At 37.6% G+C, this 24,041-nt stretch overlaps 1 protein-coding gene across 18 annotated transcripts in view; it reads left to right on the top strand.

Annotated features, from left to right (window-relative positions):
* Positions 1–24,041, top strand: part of PLEKHA5 (pleckstrin homology domain containing A5) — a 277,256-nt gene that overhangs the window by 139,330 nt on the left and 113,885 nt on the right. Inside the window, exon 4 of one of the 18 annotated variants that reach the window (XR_010747626.1) lies at positions 19,438–19,472. The exons of the other annotated variants lie outside the window; for them this stretch is intronic. The gene's annotated coding sequence lies outside the window, so the exon portion shown is untranslated. The remainder of the gene's footprint in view (positions 1–19,437; positions 19,473–24,041) is intronic. 18 annotated transcript variants of the gene reach the window in all.

Raw genomic sequence — 24,041 nt, 5'->3', positions numbered from 1 at the left:
AGAGTAAACAAGAATTTCTAATTCAGTAAATTAAGTCAACACACAAAGCAAGCATTATAATAGTTTCTTTGAGTCCTGTTTTTTGAAAGTAATGAAACTGGTAACAGTGTCATGTGTTTGCTTCTATTCCTGCATCAAAAACAGACCGCTTGTCTTTGAGGCAGATGGTGCAATGTAGAATCAACTTAGTACCTGAATAATAAATATTTTATTGGCAAATCACTGTCTGTAGAAAATTAGTGAGATTTTATCATTTCTTTCAGGATGAAAATTCATCTATATACAGATACATGGTGTAAGTCACAAACTGTCACTCAGAAATGTATTATATATTCATCCAAAGCTGAGACTGGGGCCTTGTCAGAGGAACTTGAGCTGAAATCCTGTTGTTCTCCTACTCATATAACTTGGTTGTTGATTTATTATTTCACATTTATCAGCATGTTCTTGAGTCTGCATTTGTTTATTGTGCTAGAATTTAAGATTATCTTTCTTAACATACAAGTGCATTTGCCCATTAAACAACACAGTTTGAAATGCATGGGTCCTCTTATTTTATTTTATTTTTTTTAGATTTTTATTTATTGATTTTGCAAAGAGTGGAGAGAATGGGGTCGGGAGCGAGAAGTATCAACTCATAGTTGCTTCACTTTAGTTGTCATTGATTGCTTATAGTACTCGCCTTGACTGGGCAAGCCCGGGGTTTCAAACCTGTGTCCTCAGCATTCCAGGTTGAAGCTTTATCCACTGTACCACCACAAGCCAGGCTTCATGGGTCCACTTTTACATAGATTTTTTTTCAATAAATATATGCAATACTCTAAATGTATTTTCTCTTCTTTATGATTTTCTTAATTTCTTTTCTCTCGCTTATTGTATTGTAAGAATAGAGTATGTAATACATATGCCATACAAAATGTGTTAATCAGCTGTTTATGTGTTCAGCAGGCCAGTCATAATTAATTTGTGGGAAAGTCAGAACGAATAGGTTAGTGTTTGACTGCATGGGGGTTAGCTCCACAACCTCCACATTGTTCAAGGGTGAACTGGATTTCCAGATTCAGTTTTATAGCTGTTACATTTAAATACAGAATTAGTAAATTAAAGTTCCATACTACATTTACTGCACATTTACTCTTTGACTTGAAATTTTTCTAGAAGTGCACCTGTTATGGTGAAAATGTGGTTAGATTCCAGAACCTATTAAAAAATTCGCTATTCAGAATACAGTGTTATCAGGTGAAATTATCTTGAAACACTCAGAGAAAAAGAGCTCAAACATTTCAAAGAGATGTAAATATAAACAGACATTACACTTAGAGCTCAGTAGAGATTTCACATGGTACCAGGGAAAGGGAAGGAAGGTAGGTGATCAATCTTAATCCCCTCGTCATTGTTTTTTAGATTATATCTTTTACTTTGGTTTTTATTTCCTTATGTAAATGAACTTATTAGAGTTTGTCCATTCTTCATGAGTATATACTTATTTATTATGCAAAAGTTTATATACATTCCTCCTGGCAGGTCCTTTGAGATACAAGTATATATGAGAACAATTATTCCTGACTTTTAGTACTGGAACCATTTGAGTAAGAGAGTTTGGGGAAGTCTCCCTGAAGAGGTGCCATTGGTGCTGAACCCTATAACATGTATCTTGGTGATATATACAAGATATGACAGAGTTTAGAAGGAGGAATTCATGGCAACCAATCTCACAAAAAATAGAAAGAACTTAAAAAGAGTTGGAAAAAGAAGTAAATTAAAGGGAATATAAAATGTTAAGCCAAGGCCTTATTAAATTGGCCTTAGAGGGCCAACTTTGTTCATTGATGACCTGAGAACTATATATTTTTAAATTAGAAGTTTCTGAATCCTATTAGAAAGCAAGCATATTTTAGTAGCTGCCACTTCTGGGGAAGAAGATCCCAATGATACGAAGGACTTTTTACTATAATTGGTCCCTTCCTAAGCAGATGTTTATGGATTAATTTGATGCTTAAATCATTCAAGTCTTCCAATTACTTTTTGCTGCGTTGTGAGATTTTAGCTCTAATAGAGCACCAAGATGATGGCTAGATAGCATGAACAGCACTTGAACATATCTTGGGTAGTAAATTGAGAATATCTGTCCTGTTATGTCAGTGTCAAGTAAGGATGACTAACAGTATTTAGAAGTTGTTGGCCCAGCACTCACATCGTCTTCCTTGGAGGCATAATTTGTTTCTACACTGGAATTCAGTTGATGTAGCAGTTAGTGCAGAAAGTATATGGAATAAAGCTATCTCAGGTTATCATCAGGTATGGTTTTTGTCCCCAGTGTCTGCCACAGAGCTACTCAAACCCTTGCAATTTCCTGAATGATCAGTGTCTTTTGTTATTAATGAAGTGACTGGGAGTGGAGACCCTAGATAGCCTCAAGTATTTGGAGGGTTAGAACTCTCAGCCCCACTCACTGACACCTGGGAAGGAGAAGTGGACGTGGACAGCTGGGGGTAAGGGCTGGGGGCTGGAACAAGATTTGACAAGCTTCCTGGTTGTGAAGTCATCTACTTGCCATGAGGTTGGTGCACCCCAGTTCCATGGGAACACGAGCTCCTGTGTTCTGGACCCTTCTCGAGCCTGTCCTGTGTGCCTTTCTATCTGGCTGTTATTGATCTATATCCTTTATAATAAATTTGTGACCATAACTAAATGTTCTGTGAGTTTATGAGCCCCACTAGCAAATTAATCAAACTCAAAGAGGGAGTCATGGCAACCTCCAGTTTATAGCCAGTGGGTCAGAAGCACTGGTAACAACCTGGACTCGGGACTGGATGTCAAAGTAGAGGTAGTCTTATAGGGCTAAGCCCTTCCCCTTGAGCTCTGATGCTATCTCCAGGTAAATGGTGTCAGAATTGAGTTAAATACTTGGTAATGTAAAAACACACTTTGGAAATACGCACTTGTGCTCTTACTGTACTAGTGATTTTTTGATCTGAAGGAATTGTCTTAAATAACCTAGGAGATAAAAATCAGTAACTAAGCGACACTGTATAGAAAAGAGATTGGCAGGAGATCTGTTTCTTACCCATTGAAAGAACTTCTACTTTGCATATTAGTCATGAATAAATTGACACCAAATTTTGGAGACAAATTTGAACACTAGCTAAACTGAATCATTTGGATTACAGCCTGTTTTTCAAAGTGAACACTGGGGAACCAGGTCACATAGGTCAAGGTCAGGGGTGACATTTTTTTTTTAAGACGTGAGTGGGAGTTTTAAGTGCCACTGAGAAGTAAAGTGAGAGTAAGAATTGAAAAATGGCCTGACCAGGTGGTAGTGTAGTGGATGGTACATCAACTTGGGACACTGAGGACCCAGGTTCAAAGCCCTAAGGTCATTAGCTTGAGCATGGGCTCATCTAGCTTGAGCACGGGGTAGCTGGCTTGAGCCCAAAGGTCACTGGCTTGAAGCCCAAGGTTGCTGACTTGAGCAAGGGGTCACTGGCTCAGCTGGAGCCCCCCATTCCAGGCACATATGAGAAACAATCAATGAACAACTGAGATGCCGCAGCTATGAGTTGATGCTTCTCATCTCTCTCCCTTCCTATTTCTCTCTCTGTCTTAAAGAAAAAGAAAAACTGGAAGATTACAGCTATTACAACTGATCCTCAGTCCTTGTCACAAACCTACCTGAAGAATGCACTGAAACACATTATTTTTAGCAACTATACTGCTCACAAAAATTAGGAGATATTTCAAAATGAATATGAAGCGATTAAATATCCCCTAATTTTTGTGAGCACTGTACTTTGGAGGCCCTCACTGGACTTCTTTTTCTACGGCTTTAGTGCCGTATTATTCCTGCAGTATAGCATGGAGATACCTGGAAAGGAAGTCATGATTTATTGAGATTGAGGATCACTAACAATTTTTTATTTTGTTTTGTTTTACATCTATTTATTCATTAATTTGTAAAATTCATTTTTTATTATTTTATAAATACTCTTAAAATAACAATATTTGGATTTAGAAGGTGTTTTAACATCAATTCATATAGTAACTATCTTTCCAAAGAAAATATTCCCTGCACAGAATCCTGACAAAGCACTAGTGTATTTCTGATTAGTTACTTCATAACGGGGAGAACTGAATAAATCAATCAGTCACAGTCTCACTGAAAAAGTAAATCATTCTTTTATTTTTCTTCCTTTACAAGTGAGAGGAGGGGAGATAGACTCCCACATGTGCTCTGACTGGGCTTCACCCAGCACCCCCATTTAGGGGCCAAAGCCCTGCCTATATAGGTCCATGCTTGCAACGGAACCATTTTTAGCACTTAAGGCTGAGGCTCCACGGAGCCATCCTCAGTACCTACGTCCAATGTGCTTAAACCAATGGAGCCCTGGCTGTGGGATGGAAAGAGAGAGGAAGGGGAGGGGCGGAGAAGCAGATGGTTGCTTCTCCTATGTGCCCTGACTGGGATTCAAACCTGGGACATCCACATGCTGTGCTTACACTCTACCACTGAGCTAACTGGCCAAGGCTGAAAAAGTAAATTATTCAAAATAACCCAATATTTATTTATCTAAAATATAACTCTTTTTTATAACTTTACCCATTGACTTTGTTCTACTTTTAGGAGGTGCAAGAATAAATTTAAAGAACACACCACTTTGTATTTCAAAGAAGGAAATTATACATTTAAAGAAAGCCTATATTATACAGACAAAAACTCTTTTCTTTAGCTATTTTAAATTCCCTTCACCACCCAAGATTATCTTCATTACCATTCTATTTCCTCTCAGTTAACATCATCTTTTGTCTCAGAAAAAAGCAAGGAAACAATCAAGACTGTTTAAGCTGCCATATTTGAGAGCAGCACAAGACATCTCACAGAAAGGCACCAGAACAGGAAGCTTCTCTGTTTCCTAAGGCAAAGATTCTTCCATGTAGCAATTCTGTCCAGTGGAACATGTATAATGAAGCCTGGTTTATTAACACTGACCTTAAAAGATAGAACAGATTTGAATTTCTCAAGACATTTTTATTATCAGCTCTGTGGTTCATGTAATAGACAAACCATATACTTTCTCTATTGACATATATATGTGTATATATATTTAGCAAGAGAGACAGGGATAGAGAGAAGGACAGACAGGCAGAGAGGGAGAAAGATGAGAAGTACCAATTATTTGTTGCGGCACTTTCGTTGTTCATTGATTGCTTTCTCATATGTGCCTTGACCTGGGGGCTGCTGCCAAGCCAGCGTCCTTTGTGCTCAAGCCAGCAACCATGGGGTCATATCTGTGATCCCATGCTAAAGCCACTGAGCCTACATTCAAGCTGGATGAGCCTGTGCTCAAGCTGGTGGGTCACTACCAATTTAAGGAAGTTTATTAGCCTCGACAAAAGTGGATCATCCATCCATGTCTGCCTCAACTTTGTTTCCTACAGTGAGGTTTGGGCAGAGTTCAGAAAGCTAAGCTAGTGTAAGGCCAGAGGCCACCGCCATCATGGCCATGCATATGCAGGTTCACATTGGATTTGGGCAGGCATTAAAGAAATAGCGGAGCCAAAAAACGGTGGGCCATTCCTTTATTAAAGTCTTGCACTGGTCAACGAGAAACACACAGGGAAAAACACTTCCCTCTTCATTCATTCATTCAGAGCTCATAGAGCTACTGACACATTATCTGGTTCCACAACCAGGAGAATCTTCTGGTTTCTTCTAGAATCAGAGGCCTCACCAGTCCCAAAGCCCCTCACCTCTGGTTCCTCAGCTTCTCCTTCAGCACTCATCTTTCTCTCTTTTCCCCTGCCATCTTGGCTTCTCCCTGCTTCTTCTCCTTCCTCTCCTCTCTCCTCCAGCAAACATTAGCAAGATAGTGGTCCTTCCCAAGCAGAAAGGTAATTTGCAATTTCACAGATCATATACCTGGTGCTGCCCAGTGCCATTTTTTAACACTAAAAAGTGAGAAAACTCAAAAAATACAAATTTTACAAACTCACTTGCCCAACAACTAGCCATCATTAACATTGGGAAAAGGGAAAAGCAGGGCAGAATTCTATAACTTGTGAGAATTGCCCTGTTGGTGTTAAGTGGGTGCCTTTTATACAGTGTGTCTGTAAAGTCATGGTGCACTTTTGATTGGTCATAGGAAAGCAACAAAAGACGATAGAAATATGAAATCTGCACCAAATAAAAGGAAAACTCTCAATTTCATACCTATTCAGTGCAGTTTGATGTGGGCTCACGCACAGATTTTTTTAGGGCTCCTTAGGTAGCTATCCTGTATAGCCTCTACAGACTCGTCACTGACTGATGGCCTACCAGAACAGGGTTTCTCCACCAAACTGCCGGTGTCCTTCAACTGCTTATCCCACCCAGTAATGTTATTCCTATGTGGTGGCGCTTCGTTATAAATGCGCCGATATTCAGGTTGCGCTTTGGTCACGGATTCGAATTTAGCGAGCCGCAGAACACACTGAACTTTTCTCTGTACCGTCCACATCTCGACTGGCATGGCCGTGGGCTGCTCCGCTGTATACACGGTGTTACATCATCATCTGCGCATGCGCACATGCTGCCACATCATCCTACAGAAACTGGGAGGGTTTTCCTTTTATTTGGTGCAGATTTTACATTTCTATCATCTTTTGTTGCTTTCCTGTGACCGGTCAAAAGTGCACCATGACTTTCTGGACACACTGTAGGTGTAAATTTTAGATTGCATCTTAAATTTGTACTTGTACAATTACTGCTATTGTTGTCAAGTAACTAAATCCACAAATCTGTGGGTGTTCATAGAGGCACGTAGTCCAAATGAGTTTTTAAAAGTTTTATTAAAAGAGGAAATTTATTAAATATGCCAGCTGCATATGGCTGACACAGGACAACAGACCCAAATTGTGCCAACCTCAAAAACAGTTCAGGGGCTGTTTATATATACTCCTAATTATACAGGGGAGAGGAGAAAACCTGACATCACGGCATAAGTTTATACCTTTTGTTTAGAGATACATACATTAACTACATGCTTTCAGGAGGGGAGGGGTAGTTTCCATAGAGACAGGTGCCTATAAATGGCTCATCAGCATAAGAAAAGATTTTAATTTAATTTTTTTTTTTCTTCCTGTACCTGGCTAGCTATTCACCCCTCCTCCTGTGGGTATGGGGGAAGGTCAGGGAATCCAAGTCTCTTTCCTCTTCTGCATTTACAACACAATGCCATTGGCCACCTTAGTTTTGATGCTAATCACACAAGCATAGAAATCACACTTACAAAATCTTTCTGCTCGCCTAGCCCAAATTAATAAAATGTTCTTTAAACTTCCTAAAATATTAATGTAAATATTAATTCTGTAGCTTTTGGCACTTTACAACACTATATCTAACTGAAATTTCTTGAAATAGTCTGGGCAGTTGTCATTTACTCAGTTGATAAGCATTTTCCAGATTTCCCTGAGGCATTTAGCCGCTTCCTCTTCTGTGCTGCACAAATCAGGTTATGTTATAATGATCTGTTTACAGCTCTGTCTTCTCTAATAAACTGTCAATTCCAGGCTGTTATGGCCTTGAGACAGGAACCTTACCTTATTCCTTCTTTTATGTTTATTGCCTGACCATAATATTTTCCCTGTACAATTCCTCTCATTAGTGGGTGGGTTAGGAAGGATCCTGAGCTGCCCAGGTCCTAGAGAAATAGTGCAGGGTGCTGGTAACTTCATAAACCAAACATTAGGTCCACTTAGTAGTTCTCAGTAGTCCTGGCAATCTCTTAAAGTCTCTTGACAGGTCTTGGCTGCTTCATTGCTAATTGTTTTTCTCCTGACGGCAATATGCAGAACTACTCACTATGTTGCTGTGTGATTCTGCGAACATATTATGCCACAATTTTATTACGCCACAATTTTATTACAGAAATGTCTGCCTTAAGATGGAATATTTTTATAACATATAAAATAATAAACATACCTAAATCCAATCTGCTAGAATAATAATTGTCCTGATGGTGAGAACAGTTGCAGACTATTATGTAACAGGTCAAATTGCTTTGGAATGTCGAGGTAATATGCTCACTACATTTTAACTACCAGATATTCTGTTTATAGGTTGTTACATCATTTCAAAGGGGCTGTCCTTTGCTTTTAGAACTGTGGAAAAGTTATTTTGTTGACTTCTTTTTGATGTTTTCAAGAATGAGCTTTGTGTTTTTTAGTGTGAGAAGTTTAAACTGAACATAGTTGAGACTAGCAAAACCTTCACTTTGGAAAAAGATGGGAAAGATCATGAATCACTGTTTTTCTCAAACCTGTGCAAACCCTTCTGGTTATAGCAAACTGTGTTGGCTTGCTTTGTCTGTGTTTCAAACTATATGATGAAACAATTTTGTTTTCTCAACTTGAGATGCTATTTTAAATTTTTGTTATACCACTATCATTTGAAAGGAGTGTTTTAACACCAATTATGTTACATGCCAGATTTAGTTATAAGACAACTCACATTGAGGTGTCTGAACATTTTTTCATAGTTAGCATTCTGGTAAGATATTTACAATATGTTTTATAATATGGTTTGTTCATACTCTGTTTAGAATCACCATTTTGGGTGTAGGGCATGAAATGCAGAAGAAATATAGGCAGCTATTAAATAAGAGTTAACATTTGATTAAAGAAATGTGGTAGGTACTGTTCCAATTGCTTATATGGTTTTTCTCATATAATTTTCACCAAAATCACATGAGGGTAAAATTTTCTTTACTTCTCATATAAGGAAATTGAGGCATGGGGAAGCTAAATAACTTGCCTTTTGTAAGAGAACTATCACGAAGAAGAGCTGGGCTTGAACTGGGGTCATCAGACTCTAGAATTTATATCCTTGTGAGTTAAGCTGGACTGCATCCTGTGACGACAGGCATATGAAGAAAAGTTTAACCTCACTAGCAATGAAAACACATACACACATTTAGAACTGGGTGTATTTTCTATTACATTTGCAGAGAAGAAAAGTAGTATGTGGGGGGAAAAGAAATCTAAAGTATTGAGGTACAAATGTAAATTTTTACCTCTTTTTGGAAAACAAAGGATATAAATGTGAAAAACACACATGCTTTGACTATCAATCCCACTTCTAAGAATTATCTTACGCAACTAAACACAGAAGGCATGAAGATGTCTGGACAGTTACAGATTCACTATTGTTTATAATAACAAAAAACTGAAAATGAAGTGTCTATTTGTAAGCAGGATTAGATCATTGTGATGAGCAGTCATCAAAAAAAGGAAAAGTTAGGACTATAATTAATTACTGACATGGAAAGTGGTTCACAACATATTGTTTGTTCGTTTGTATAGGTGAGAGAAGGGGAGATAATGAGGCAGACTCCCACACATGTCCCTTCCGGTATCTGCCCATCAATCCCATCTAGAGCCGATGCTTGAGTATTGAGCTATTTTTAGCACCTAAGGCTGATGTACTCTGACAGAGCCATCCTCAGTGCCTAGGACAACGCTCGAACCAATTGAGCCACTGGATGTGGGAGGGGAAAAGGAAGAGAAAGGAGAGTGTAGGAGAAGCAGATGATCGCTTCTCTTCTGTGTCCTGACCAGGAATCAAATCCAGGATATCCATGCACAGGGCTGATGCTTTATCCCCTGAGCCACCAGGGATATTTTGTGTTTCATTCACAACATATTGTTGAATGAAAAAAAGGCCCTGGCCGGTTGGCTCAGTGGTAGAGCGTTGGCCTGGTGTGCGGAAGTTCCGGGTTCGACTCCCGGCCAGGGCACACAAGAGAGGCGCCCATCTGCTTCTCCGCCCCTCCCCCTCTCCTTCCTTTCTGTCTGTCTCTTCTCCTCCCACCGCCGAGGCTCCATTGGAGCAAAAGATGGCCCGGGCACTGGGGATGGCTCCTTGGCCTCTGCCCCAGGCGCTAGAGTGGCTCTGGTCGCGACAGAGCGACGCCCCGGATGGGCAGAGCATCGCCCCCTGGTGGGCGTGCCGGGTGGATCCCGGTCGGGCGCATGTGGGAGTCTGTCTGACTGCCTCCCTGTTTCCAGCTTCAGAAAAATACAAAAAAAAAAAAAAAAGAGAGAGTTGCAAAACAACATCGTTTGGTTGCCCTATGTTGAATGTGCACACATGCACGTGTGTATGCAAACTCTGGTCTAAAAGGATATCCTCCACTGTTATCTTTATTGCTAGACAGTGTAACTCAGTGATCAAATGTATGGGCAGTCGAGGCCCTCCACCGAGGTTTGAATCTTGCTGAGTTACTTATTAGCATCATGACTGGACACATTCCCTAACTATTCTGTGCCTCAGTTTCTTCAGTAAAATGAAGATAATTATAGAACCTATGTCATTTATAAAATGCTTGACAATAAGTGGTCAGTAAATACGAGTAGCTATTATCATTTCTGTTTGGTGAAACTCCAGGCAATTTTATACTTTTATTGGTTGAATTTTTGAAATAAGTATGTATCAATTTTGAAAACAACAAAATATACTTAAAGGAATCATTTAAATTGTGTTAGGCTTGTAGTTTTAACAGGAAATATGTATTTATTTTAAGTTTCTCACTGAACATTTTCCTTCAAGAGCGATTTGCAAACAGATATGCTGATGTTTTACCCTAGACTGTGTGCCAACTTGAAGGGGATTGAAGTCACATGTTACTCTTAAGGCTGGAAAACATGCATAATCACAACAAATTCTTCCTCATGAAGCTGCCTTAATTTACGGCTGCAATGACATGTTGGTGTGTGACGTGGGTCTGGTGTCAGACTTGCCGAGTGGCAGGCCAGCCTGACAGCCACAGTGCGTTTCCTGAGGGCTTAGTCCCCACAGTGCTCATTTGGAGGCAGCTCAGACAAAGGAGTTGAATCTGGCTTTTTTTCATTTGATTATCCTTTTTGCCGGTAGTTGAATGTCTGTTTACGAATGTGATTTTGAGGAAAGCTGGTGAGTAGTTCTTGTTACTTTTATATATAAACAGCTAAGGGCTAAATGAGCAATAGTCCTTTTTTTTTTCAATTAATGATCTGTGATAAGTAATCTTTGTAGCTCTAGGATTTATATATTATAAATGTTTCTGTAACTGAAGTTTATATTATTGTAGAAATTTGATACATTATTAGGTTTTCAAATGACTTTGGCATTTTAAGATATAATTTTGCTCTTAATCTCCCTTTAACTTTATGCTTCATAAAATGCATGGTAGCTGCGAATTACTTTAAAGCCTAAAGATTTTCATTAAAATTTTTTAATTTATCTTGTTAGTTTTTAATTTATTCAGAGGGAAACACTTGATTTTCATTTCATAAATAGAACTAAGTGAATACTTCTCAGAATTTTCCATAAATTGCTAGCAATGCAATATAATTATATCATGTTCTTATTAAAAATTATATTAGTCTAAACTAACAGTTTCTTGAAGCTGCTGCTATTTATATTCTCTAATTATGTGGTCTGTTTCAGTAATTTAATTCAAAATAGGAATCTTCATTAACTTAAAGTGTAAGAGCAATACAATGACAGGAGAGTATTGTAGGTAATATTTTGGTGTTTAAAGAAACTAAGAAAGTTAATTACTGCTATTGATTATAAAAGCTGGGTAATAGGCCCTTAAATATTTATTTTTTAACAATATTAATTCATGTCTCTTTGAATTGCACTATTGTAAATTTGTTTAGTTCTTTTGAAAGCATTAATTTAAGAAGTAGGCTATTAAAATTTTTTTTAAAAAATTTTCCCATTGATTTGAGAGAGAGAAAGAAAGGGGGGGAAGTGAGAGAGAAAAACATCAGTTAGTTCCACTTTGTTGGTTTATTTAGTTGTGTACTCATTGACTGTTTCTTGTATGTGCCCTGACCAGGGAATCAAAAAAGTGCCCTAAATGCTATTATCTACTGGGATGACATTATTATCTACTGAGCTATTTGGCCGGGGCTTGAGTAAAAAATTTTTTTATATAGCTGCTTTTTTTTAAAATGATTTTTCCTCCATTTTGAGTAGATGGATGATAGTTTTTAAATTTTATACTATTAAAATGGTACAAACTGAAACATTGAAAGTCTTTTACATTTTGCCATTTTAGGTATAATTTCTTTTCATGCAGGTTTGGAACCAACCAGTCTTGTGATTTCAAGGTCCATTAGAGAATATTTAAGTTTTCTCTTCTAGTACTGGCACCTTCTACTTTATAATTCTTAGTTGAGGGAAAGGCATTATGAAAATTCTTAATAAATATATATGTGAAATATTTTCACATCAGTTTTCTGAAGCAGTTAAAGGAATAAGACTTGTACATATTTTGTATGTGAATAAGATGGTTAGGTATTGAAAGAAAATTATCTAAATCAGCTTTTTATATGTCAATGTGTAGAGATATCACATTTGAGGAATTAGCAATAACTGCCTCATATTACAATTCATAGTACGTTATACTATTCTATATTTAGAAACATAAGAAATAAAGAAGTAGGGTTTCAAGTTCATTTTATTTTACTCGACAGCCTTAATTCAGGATTCACAATTTTTCCCATCGGTTGCAGAATTTTCAGCTTCCAGCTGAAAATTATGCCCAAAGCTAGAAAATTTAAGTGTATGGAGAACTCATGAATATTTTATGCCCTTTAAAAATTTATATTGAATCCACTTAAACTCTTTTATCGTGGTTTTAAAATAGCTTATATTTTAAACTTAATCGATAAGTTATATAATCATGAATTGAAATATATCATTAAACATTTTAAACAAAGATGTTTTTGAGGCATTATGACACTGGAGGTCACTAGCCTAAATACCATTAAGTTCAAGTGAGGAGAAGCTACTTAAACTTCATTGTGTGGACAGGAATTTAAATCGGGCAGTGGAAAGGGGTGGGGGTGATGAGCAGAGCTTCAGGGCGATAACCTGAAATTGACATAAAGGTTTTACTCAAGTCGAAAGCAGTAGGGGATCAAGTGCTTGTCTGTTTTCTAGTGAATAAAGTATGCTTTGAGGAATCCTTTCCACCAGTACTGAAGCCTGATAGAAAATTGTAATTGTCCTGTTTATTCTTCAAGTTTGGGGTTTAGGTTAGTAAACCGAGATCTCGGAATTGTATTCTTTAAGCTGTATATAATATCAAACTATATTTTTGTGTCCTAGCGGTGGACAGCACGATACTTGTGCATATTAGATGCTTAATAAATATATGAGCATAAATAAGTGAATTGGTGGACAAAGTTTAAATGAGTGAGGAGAATATCTTGATTTTTGTGTTATAGAGATTTATCTTCACTGTGATAATGAGACCTGCTGATTACCTAACCAGCTGCTAGCATACCATGGCCTTGTACTTGATTAGAAGGAAGTGTGTGTCTGGGGTATAAGACTGCCATCGCATGCACTGCAGTGGCCACTGGGTTTCCTTGCTGCCTCTACTCGCTGTATCTGTGTCTCTGCTGTAGGAAGTGGGTGTTCCTCTGCTATTCTGGGTCAGAGTTCTGTCTCACTCCTGCCTCTTCTGTAAGTGAGAAATTTCTCAGTGCTTGAGGATGATTTACTGACTAAACTAAGCCTTAATTAAGTGCTGTGCGCATCACCTAAGTACATTAGTATTGGACATTTTCAGGGTTAAATACATACATATACATATATATATAATTTTAAAATTGAAATAAGAGGAGTAGAGCAAATACATTGTTTCAAAACTTATTTTACGAATTCTATATATTAAATATATTGTTACTCAAAGCCTGGATTTTCAGCCCCATTTCTGTGCCCCTTTCGTTCAGTCTGTGCTAAAATATTAGCCACATCTGACTACTGCTGACCCCGAGGCTCAATTCAAGTGGCAGCAACTTGTGAGACGTCTTCCTGGTTCTGCCTTTCTAATCAATAACAATTCCTCAGTGGTTTCCCTTTGTATTATTGTTTATTTACTTTTCTGTTTGTTTATAATGTTAGTAAGGCTATTTCACGAGTGCCTGTTTCATAATGAATGAAAATATTGAAGTTGCACTACAATATAGCTATTTTGAAGGAAAGGCTACCATTTCTTTTAACAAAATCTTTGTTTTATAGCGGTATCATTTGACTTATTAGTAACTATCTTTTTGGTCCTGAAGTGTTTGTTTAGATACAGCTCATACAGTGTTAAAATGATCAAATACTGTACAATAAAGAATAGTAAAATTAAATGCTTACTAATTTATTTTCCTATTTGAATTTGATTTAGTACATTAGTATTGGACATTTTCAGGGTTAAATACATACATATACATATATATAATTTTGAAATATATATAGTCTATCAGTTTGCCTCTAGGAAAGAATATTTCATCTACAGTACAATAATTGGATCTTTTTTGAAATTGTGTGGTTATTTATGTGCAGGTTAAAATTAAGTTAACATTCAAATAATATGACATAAAGATGTGATGCTTAAAATTAACTTTTTCTAATCTGTTTGTTCCCTTCCATTTAATACATGTTACAATAAAACATTAATTAGCATTCATTAAGAAGTATAAGGACATATACTATATATATATCTCCTAGAATTTTATTAATTCAGATATATCACATTATTGCTTTTAAATGCCAAGAAGAATATAATATTTCTAATTACTCACATATTTCTGAGTTGGGGTTCTGCTTAGTTTTGTTTGTTTGTTTTTTATTATTTTGCGAGCAAGACAGAGAAAGGGACAGATAAGGGACAGACAGATAGGAAGGGAGAGAGATGTGAAGCATCAATTCTTCGTTGTGGCACCTTAGTTGTTCATTGATTGCTTTCTCATAGTGCCTTGACCGGGAGCTCTGGTAGACCTTTGGGCTCAAACCAGCAACCATGGGGTTATGTCTGTGATCCCACACTCAAGGCAGTGAGTGACTTCAGGTTTTGAACCTGGGTCCTCTGTATACCTAGCTGATACTCTGTCCCAGGGGTCGGGAAACTTTTTGGTTGAGAGAGCCATGAACGCCACATATTTTAAAATGTAATTCCATGAGAGCCATACAACGACCCAGGTATGTTACGCATTGTCCAATAAAAATTTGGTGTTATCCCAGAGGACAGCTGTGATTGGCTCCAGCCACCTGCAACCATGATCATGAGCGGTAGAAAATGAATGGATTGTAATACATGAGAATGTTTTATATATTTAACGTTATTATTTTTTAATTAAAGATTTGTCTGCGAGCCAAATGCAGCCATCAAAAGAGCCACATCTGGCTCACAAGCCATAGGTTCCCGACCCCTGCTCTATCCACTGCGCCACCGCCTGGTCAGACATTGATAAGTTTTATTTAAAAACCCCAACCCCAATAGGGTTTTGCAATTAATATATTATTTATGCAGGTGATATACACTGCTCGTAAAACTTAGGGGATATTTTATCGCTTCATACTCATTTTGAAACATCCCCTTAATTTTGTGAGCAGTATAGATAACTTTTCAAAAAAGCATTCCTTTCATTCTGTTATGTGGTTAATTCACAAGTGCTTTTTGTAAAGATCATTCAGTCGTATACTTTAACCTTAGATAGAATAATTAGGCTTCTCATTCATTAAATTGTAGTTGTATATAAACCATTGTATTTTACATTAAAAGAGGCCCACCTGACCAGGCGGTTGCGCAGTGGATAGAACGTCGGACTGGGAAGCGGAGGACCCCGGGTTTACCAGCTTGGATCCAAGGTCACTGGCTTGAGCAAGGGGTTACTCGGTCTGCTGTGCCCCCCCCCCCCCAAGGCACATATGAGAAAGCAATCAATGAGCAACTAAGGTGTCACAACGAAAAACTGATGATTGGATGTTTCTCATCTTTCTCTGTTCCTGTCTGTCTGTCCCTATCTATCCTTCTCTCTGACTCTGTCTCTGTAAAAAAAAAAAAAAGAGGCCTGAGTACCAACAACTTTTTAAAGCAAGGTGAGTGACATAATTTTACTTTCTTTCAAGAAATCTCACTCTGCTAGCACATTTAAGTTGAGCTAATATTTGGTGGGGGTTTTAAGCATCTTGGGGACACAAGAACCTGAACTAAAGCGATGATGGGATATTAGCCGTCTACTGTTACAGGGTGATTTCTGGATGTGAACAAGAAATTTCACCTGATCCTTGAATTCTTGGCAGAAATTATTTTGGTAGATTACAAATTACTTTGGTGGTTCTGTATATTCTAAGAATCATATTTATGTTTTAACCATAAAATATATATGACATAAAATGTCATTTGAATTTTTCATTTAAAAGTTAAGATTTACTCAGATGACTTACAAGTGAAAGAATTACTTAAATCATTTTAGTCATTTTTGCTTATAATTTACAGATGAGCTAAAATGTAATTATGCCATAACACTCAGGATGGATAACAGTTATGAATATGATAGATACATTTTGTTTGTAGCTATCATGATGTTAACTGAATTATTCTTGCATTACTTCTAAAATTCTTTAAAATCTATTATCAAGTGTTTATTTTGTAGATTCTAAATGTGTATGTTTATTTTATTTAAGCAGTTTTTCCCATGAAATGGTTTAGAAATTATCTCTAGATAACCAAAAACGAAAACAGCTTTATACCTGCAGCATTACTTCATACTGATATTTTCCTACTGGGAGAAGCAAGACTTTCAGTTCCTTTTGGGTGCTTTTATAAAACCTGTGCTTTACAATTGTTGTTATTTGTACTCAAATCTTTGATATGAATCAGGAAATGAGAAGGAACATATATAAATTTGTGATAACTGTAAGGTCGGTGGATAGAGGCATGGTGATGTAGGGACTCAGACCCGCCCACTTTGGCTAGGACCGCCCACAATCAAGCCCGCCAAAAGAAGCTTTCCAGGAACCATTTGGAAAGAAGCTATCGTCTGCCAGCCAGTGAAATTTCACCATGTCATAGTAGCTCCACCTCCCTAGAGGGACCCTTTAAATATCTGCCACGCGGTTTGATCTTTGCAACTTCCCTAGCCTCCATTTTCTCCATCTTTCTTTCCTTGGGGCCAGGGAACCTTGCCGGGCGGGGTGTGAGCTCTGTACTCAATAAAGCCGTTTATTATTTCACACTTTGTGGCTCTGAGCCCTCTTCCTTCCTTCTCGGCGGGGAAAAATACCTTACAATAACTTTGAGCAGCTAAGAGTGGAAGATGGTTGCGAAGCCTTAAAGCATATGAAGATAGAAAAGAGATACTGGGTTTAAAATTAAATTAGAATCAGGAAAGGTTTTATTACCATGCTTCAGTTAGACGTAGACTTAGAGTGTGCAAGGCAGTGAGGTAGGAGAGAAGAAGGAGGCTGCGTGGTCATGTCTGTGGAAGAGGGGAAGTGCTTCTAAGGAAAGTGTAGTGTTTTGTTTTGTTTGTTTTTGTACCATTGAGCAGAAATATGTGGGAAGATGTAGGGCAGAACTGAAAAGTCTTATGGGCTGTGGTACAAGTCACAGAAGGGGCAGCAGTTGAACTTGAAAGATGAGGATTTGAGAAGGATGTAGCTTGAACCTTGGAGGCACCTCTTCTTCACCATATCTTCTTGTGATTCCTGACAACCTTGTAAATTCTGGGAGCCCAGTTTACTACCCCTTTGTAAAGCGAAGATAGTAATACATCAGAGCAGCTGTGTGAGGATTGATTGCCAGGTTTCAAGTACAGTATGACAACTGAGCGTGCTCAGCACTGAGCGGGGACCCCAAGTGGTAGTTTAAGGTGATGGTTTTACAATTCAATGCTGGGTCAGTGAGGTGCTCCCATATGGTGATTTCTTTTTCTCCAGCCCACCCCTCTGGCAATCTGAGATTATCCAGTTTCTAAATAATGAGAGGAGAATGGGTAGAAGAGAAAAGGGTTAAGATCATAGGAGAATTTGTCGATGGTGGGTAAGTGAATCACTGAGGTTTGGGCAGGATGTCTGGAAGCAGTTAGTTCTAAGTTAAAGGCAAATGGCATGTAGAACTAAATGTGGGGAACGGAAATATATACTTCTCATGTTTTGAGAAAAAAAAATTACAATATTGTAGATTGTTAATCAGTGGTTATTTCTTCATATAACTAAGGCTTAAAGAATTTAGTTTCTTAAAAAGAGGCAGGGCGCTTTTAGTGTTTTTCTTTTGTTCTTAAAACATTGCCTTTAATTGTAGGCACAATTTTTCATGCCAGCATATTTTCAGTTTAAAAATAAATTGCAGAAGCAGTCATTGTGGTCGTCAAATTTCAGCATAACATTTTTCTCCTTTTTATTAAAAAATGAAAATAAAATATTTATCTGTATAAAACATTAATAAATTTATCAGTATTTTAAATTTATGTTATCTATGGACTACCATAGAATAACATAAATTTATATAAAATAACGATTGATTTAATAAATACAGTAGCTAATATCAAAGTCACTGCTACAAGTATGTTTTTCTTTAACCTAATTTGAGACTGAGTCTCAAAGTGATAAGACTTTATGATTTCTATTGATTTATTTGATTAAGAAATAATGAAATCAAAAAAGTTGTAAGTACACATCTGAGCTGTTGACTATAGTCTCCACCTAAATTTAAATACAGTGGCTTCCATAGTTGCCACACCTCTTTTGCCTTGCTCTAGTCTAGTCTTAACAACACTGTGGGTATGTGGCTGCTTTTATGGGTTGGGTTCCCGTAAGAATCCAAGTCATGATACTGGCTTCATTACCAGGATTGCCAGAAGAATTGCCAAACCACTCTGATACTCTATTCTTATACTAAATGAAATCCTTTCTTTCTTTCTCATGGGAAATGCATGATTCACAGCAAATCATACAAATGGTTTGCATCAGAGTTTAATAAGAGACAACCAAAATTTCTTCTGTGGGACAGGATTTTAAAAATACGTATTTGTTTATACATAGTGGATAAATTTTCAATCTCGTTGCCATAGTAACACATATAAAACATTACCTAATAAAGCGTGCTTTGTCTAACATATCACTTAGAAGTGATATTGGCTGTTACTGACAATATGTTAATAGCAACTTCAATATTTATTTCTAAAGTTGGAAAACAGAGTGAATTTTGTATTAAAACAGTAACTGGGGTTACTCACTATATAAAGGTGTTTTTAAATACACACAAATACAAATACTCCCACAAGAAAGAGTTGCAATACTAAGAAGTAGCCAAGACATAGTTATTAATTGGCCAAAATACTTTTGAAAATTTTCTGAGAGTACAAATAAAGCCTCAAGAGTTCTAACTTCAGGTTAAATCACTCTCTTTACCTCCCAAAGCTTCCCAAAGGAAAAAAGTGGATGAAACCATATTCTTCTTTTAACAGATAGAATGGAGAAATGTAGTTTTGAATATTCTAGTAAGTGTTTTCTTGGAATGTATGTGAGTTGCTTTTTCTAAGGAAAATGAAATGTTTTTTTAACTATGAGCTTGTCCCTTCCCACCTTTTTCTTACTATTATAATACAGCCTCATTTTAATCACTCCTCTAGGTGGGCCACAGGAAAAGCAGGGACTCTTGATTGCTGTAAGTTCGCTTACCACTGATTGAATTAAGCAAGGCCCAAACATCTAGCTAATGTCATTGTAGAAAAAGATGGCCAAAAGATTTGAGGAAACTCTGAAAATTCATATATAAAGAGAAACTTTCATCTCACCTCTGGACCGTGTGTTATGCACATGATATTTTAGACGAGTGCGGCCAGGATGCGACTGTGAGGGGGCCTGAGTAAGACGGGCCAGTCCTTGATGCTTAATCACATCATTGTGAATGATCCTATCTCCTGAAAATCACAATGCTGTTATTTTTAAATAGGAGTAGCTCCTTTCTATACTTGTTTCAAGGAATATTTGTACTAACCAGTGTAGCATTGTTCTAATTTTTTAATTTTATTTTTTTTAATCTAGTACTCAGTACCACACCTATTTTTGCAATAATCAAATTTCAGTGTTTTAAGGAACTATTTATAGGGTATATTACCTATATATAAATATAAGATTTATGTTTTCTTTTTTAAAAAATGTATGGTTTCTTGCATTCAACAAAGGTTGCATAGTTTTGGCCTATTATTAAATAGCAGGAATTTTAAACCAGGTTTTTTGTCAGGTCATTGTTAATTGTGTTGAATATTATCATTTTTGTCCTTGAGTGGTTTGAAATAACATTTTATTAAGAGTGAAACAGCCTGACCAGAAGTGGTACAGTGGATAAAGCATCAACCTGGAACGCTGAGGTTACTGTTTCAAAACCCTGGGCTTGCCTGGTCAAGGTACATATGGGAGTTGATGCTTCCTGCTCCTTCCCATCTTTCTCTCTCTCTCTCTCTCTCTCTCTCTCTCTCTCTCTCTCTTTCTCTCTCTCTCCTCCCCCCAATGAATTTAAAAAAAAAAATGAAATATTTACTTAAGTATTACTAACTTGTATCATTTTACCAGAAATTTAAAACCCCGTATGTTAGCAAACAAATTGGTTTTTTTTCTTTCTCTAAACCCTTAATTTTATTGGGGTTTATATTTGAAATGTGCATCAAGTGCATTTTATGCATCTATTTATAGTGTGTGTATGGTGTGTATGTGGGGGTCTTTCCTTTCTGTAAAGATGTCATTGGCATGATATTTCCCACTAAAGGAAGACTGTATGCCTGACCAGGCGGTGGTGCAGTGGAGTGTCGGACTGGGATGCGGAAAACCCAGGTTCGAGACCCCGAGGTTGCCAGCTTGAGTGCGGGCTCATTTGGTTTGAGCAAAAAGCCCACCAGCTTGAACCCAAGGTTCAAGCTGGCTCCAGCAAGGGGTTACTTGGTCTGCTGGAGGCCCACGGTCAAGGCACATATGAGAAAGCAATCAATGAACAACTAAGGTGTTGCAATGCGCAATGAAAAACTAATGATTGATGCTTCTCATCTCTTTCCGGTCCTGTCTGTCTGTCCCTGCCTATCCCTCTCTCTGACTCACTCTCTGTCTCTGTAAAAAAAAAAAAAGGAAGACTGTAGCAGACTGAACTGCAGTGTGACCCTGGAAAGGGAACTGAATTCGGACTTCCCCGTCTTCAGAGCACTGCCATGCAGTTTTACTTATTCATTCTATAAAAGCACCTGCTATTCCAATGGCACTAAATTGCTGTTTCCAAAAATAGGTTATAGGAGCTCTGTAGTTTATTGGCTTTCCCTTTTTATGTAAGCTACCAGAAAGCTCAGAACTGCTGAAAAGTAACACAGCTTAGCCTAGCTTTTTGGTACAGTTACCTGCATCATTATTGGATTCACAGTATAGAAGATTTGAAAAGCAATTGGGTAGACTAATGAACTTCTGTCTCCGGTAAACATGTCATTTTTAATTTGTTGTTTATGTAACTTGATAGAAATATCTACTAGTTTATACTCAACTGATTTATTCATCTTAAGATCCTTTGAAACCAAATTATTGTTGAATGAAATAGTTCCACAGAGGCTGTAAATAAGCAGGTCTTCATTTGATCCTCTAGTTACAGTGAATGATTTAATGTCTGGTAGTAAATAGTGAAGGGCAGTGGTCCCCAACCTTTTTTGGGCCACAGACCGGTTTAATGTCAGAAAATATTTTCACGGACCAGCCTTTAGAGTGAGACGGATAAATGTATCATACGTGACCGAGACAAGCGTCAAGAGTGAGTCTTAGACGGATGTAACAGAGGGAATCTGTTCATTTTTAAAAAATAAAAAATCATTCAGACTTAAATATAAATAAAACGGAAATAATGTAAGTTATTTATTCTTTCTCTGCGGACCGGTACCAAATGGCCCACGGACTGGTATCGGTCCGCGGCCCGGAGGTTGGGGGCCACTGGTGAAGGGGACATAATGCTAAAGAACAGCAATCTGTGTTGCTATTTGTCAATTTCTTGATGTCTTTTCTAAAATAGCATTGATCTACTCATTTTATCTAGGCCTCTGATACAGATACAGCTTGATTCTCAGATTGAGCTAGGGAATATGACCCATTTCCTTCAGCCCTGACCTCTCTGGAATAGCTGAGTCCGTTTTTTTTTTTAAGTGCTGTCACTATTTAAGAACCTTCTCACATACTGCCTTTGCTAGCATGAAAACATAATCTTCCTCTGGAGCTTTTATATTAGAATTACTTTTCTCCTCTATCTTTTTGACATATTAGGGGCAGGTATTTTTGCCAGAAGCAAAAAACAAAAAAAAAAACCCCAAAAAAACACAAAAAACCCAAGAGACATCACATCTTTATTCTTTAACAACATATAATGAGTAATGGAATAACATGAGTTTTAACCATTACTTGGGTAGGTGCTGTTTTAAACTGTTTTAATTTAAACAGTTGACTAAACAGTAATTTAATGACAATGACATATGATAAAAGTCCTGTAGTTGATAATAAAAATAAATAATAATCAAGGATTTGTATTTCAGGGTATATTTATAGTGTTTACTCTTAATCTTCATGAACATCCTCACTAGAAAAGTAAGTTGTAGGGTCCTGGCCCGTTGGCTCAGTGGATAGAGTGTCGAGCGTGTGGACATCCCAGGTCAGGGCACATATGAGAGGCAACTGTCTGCTTCTCTCCTTCTCCCTTTCTTCCCCCTCACAGCCAGTAGTGACTCGACTGGTTCAAGCGTTGGCCCGGGGCATTGAAGATAGCTCCATTAGTCTGAGCGTGGACCGCAGGTGTTGAGGATAGTTTGGTTGGTCCAGGCGATGGCCCTAGATGGGGGTTGCTGAGTGGATCCTAGTCGCGTCACATGCAGGAATCTGTCTCACTGTATCCCATCCTCTCATTTAGAAAAAGAAAAGAAAGTAAGTTTTGTGAGGGCAAGGAAATTTTTTGTTTGTTTTGTTCACCACTATCTCCAGTGCCGAAGACAGTTCTGAAGAAAATCAACAACCTCTAACATAGATAGCTACTGGTACTAAATTGAGGGAATTGAGCATGGAGAGGTAAAGAAAGTTGCCTAAGCTCTTAAGTGGAAGAGGTGGGATTCAGAACTAGGTAGTCTAATCCCAAACTTGTGCTCTCAACTGCCATTATTTCCTGCAGTCTCTGTTGTCTCAAGAGAGATAAGAAATGTGGCTTTTGCATGAGAGTTAATCATTGAGGGCTATGATAGCTTAGTGCAGCGTTTCCCAGTGTTGTCCCTGTTAACACGTTGACCTGGATACTTTCATGTCAGAAACTTTCTTGCTTATTGTAAGATGTTTAGCAGCTTCCTGGCCTCTACTCACTGCATACCAGTAGCAGCGCTCCAGTTGTGACATTAAAAAATGTCCAGATGTCCCTTGGGAGATGAAATCACTCCCAGTTGAGAAACATTGTTCTGAACCTACACATTAAAATTCCACAGACAGGTGTCTGGAAGAAAGAGGAGGTGAGCACCTAGCATTATATTTAGAAAAGTTTAGACATCTTGCTGTGCCACGGTGAGTTCAGAGACAAGACGGGAATTAGTTCTGTGACTATAAGTACGTTTCATATCAAGACCTGAATTTTAGCCTTTCTTTATAAGTATTCCTCTATCTAGAGACACAAATTTATATAAAACCGTATCTTTCCAGTTTCTCCTTTCTATTATGAAGAACATAAAATCCCTGGCAAGAATTTTAAATATGACACCTTGTCTATCAAAGCTTCAAATGTATTTCAGATAACATAGAGGTATGTTACTTAATATAGTAGTAAGGCAGTTTTGATATAATATAGCAAATTTGTTCCTAAAAATCACCCTACTGTTCAAAATCCTGCAATGGAAAACATGGAACTTCTGTGGAAATGGGTTTAGGAGCATACCATTCAAAAAGTTCATTATTAGTCCCACACGCAAACTATTATCGGAACCTAATCAAAGAGGTTGCAAAGTTTCACGTATATTCAATGGACAAGAAATACACAAATACTGCAAATATTCTTTGCCTTGACGAAGACCTTCAGTTTGCTTGTAGAAATGATCATTGGAAGGGTTTCAGCTTGTGAGTTACTGTGAGTTATTGGGAAGTGCTGGAAGTAGGGATATACGTAACTAGGCAGGAAGTTGTGTCAACTGCGTTTGGATGAGTGTGCTTCATAAAACAGGCAGTGAGCTCAAGGAGCTGGTAAGTG

This window comes from Saccopteryx leptura, chromosome 1 (assembly GCF_036850995.1).
Source record: "Saccopteryx leptura isolate mSacLep1 chromosome 1, mSacLep1_pri_phased_curated, whole genome shotgun sequence".
NCBI classification, from domain to species: Eukaryota; Metazoa; Chordata; class Mammalia; order Chiroptera; family Emballonuridae; genus Saccopteryx; species Saccopteryx leptura.
This window is presented reverse-complemented; position numbering and strand designations above follow the sequence as displayed.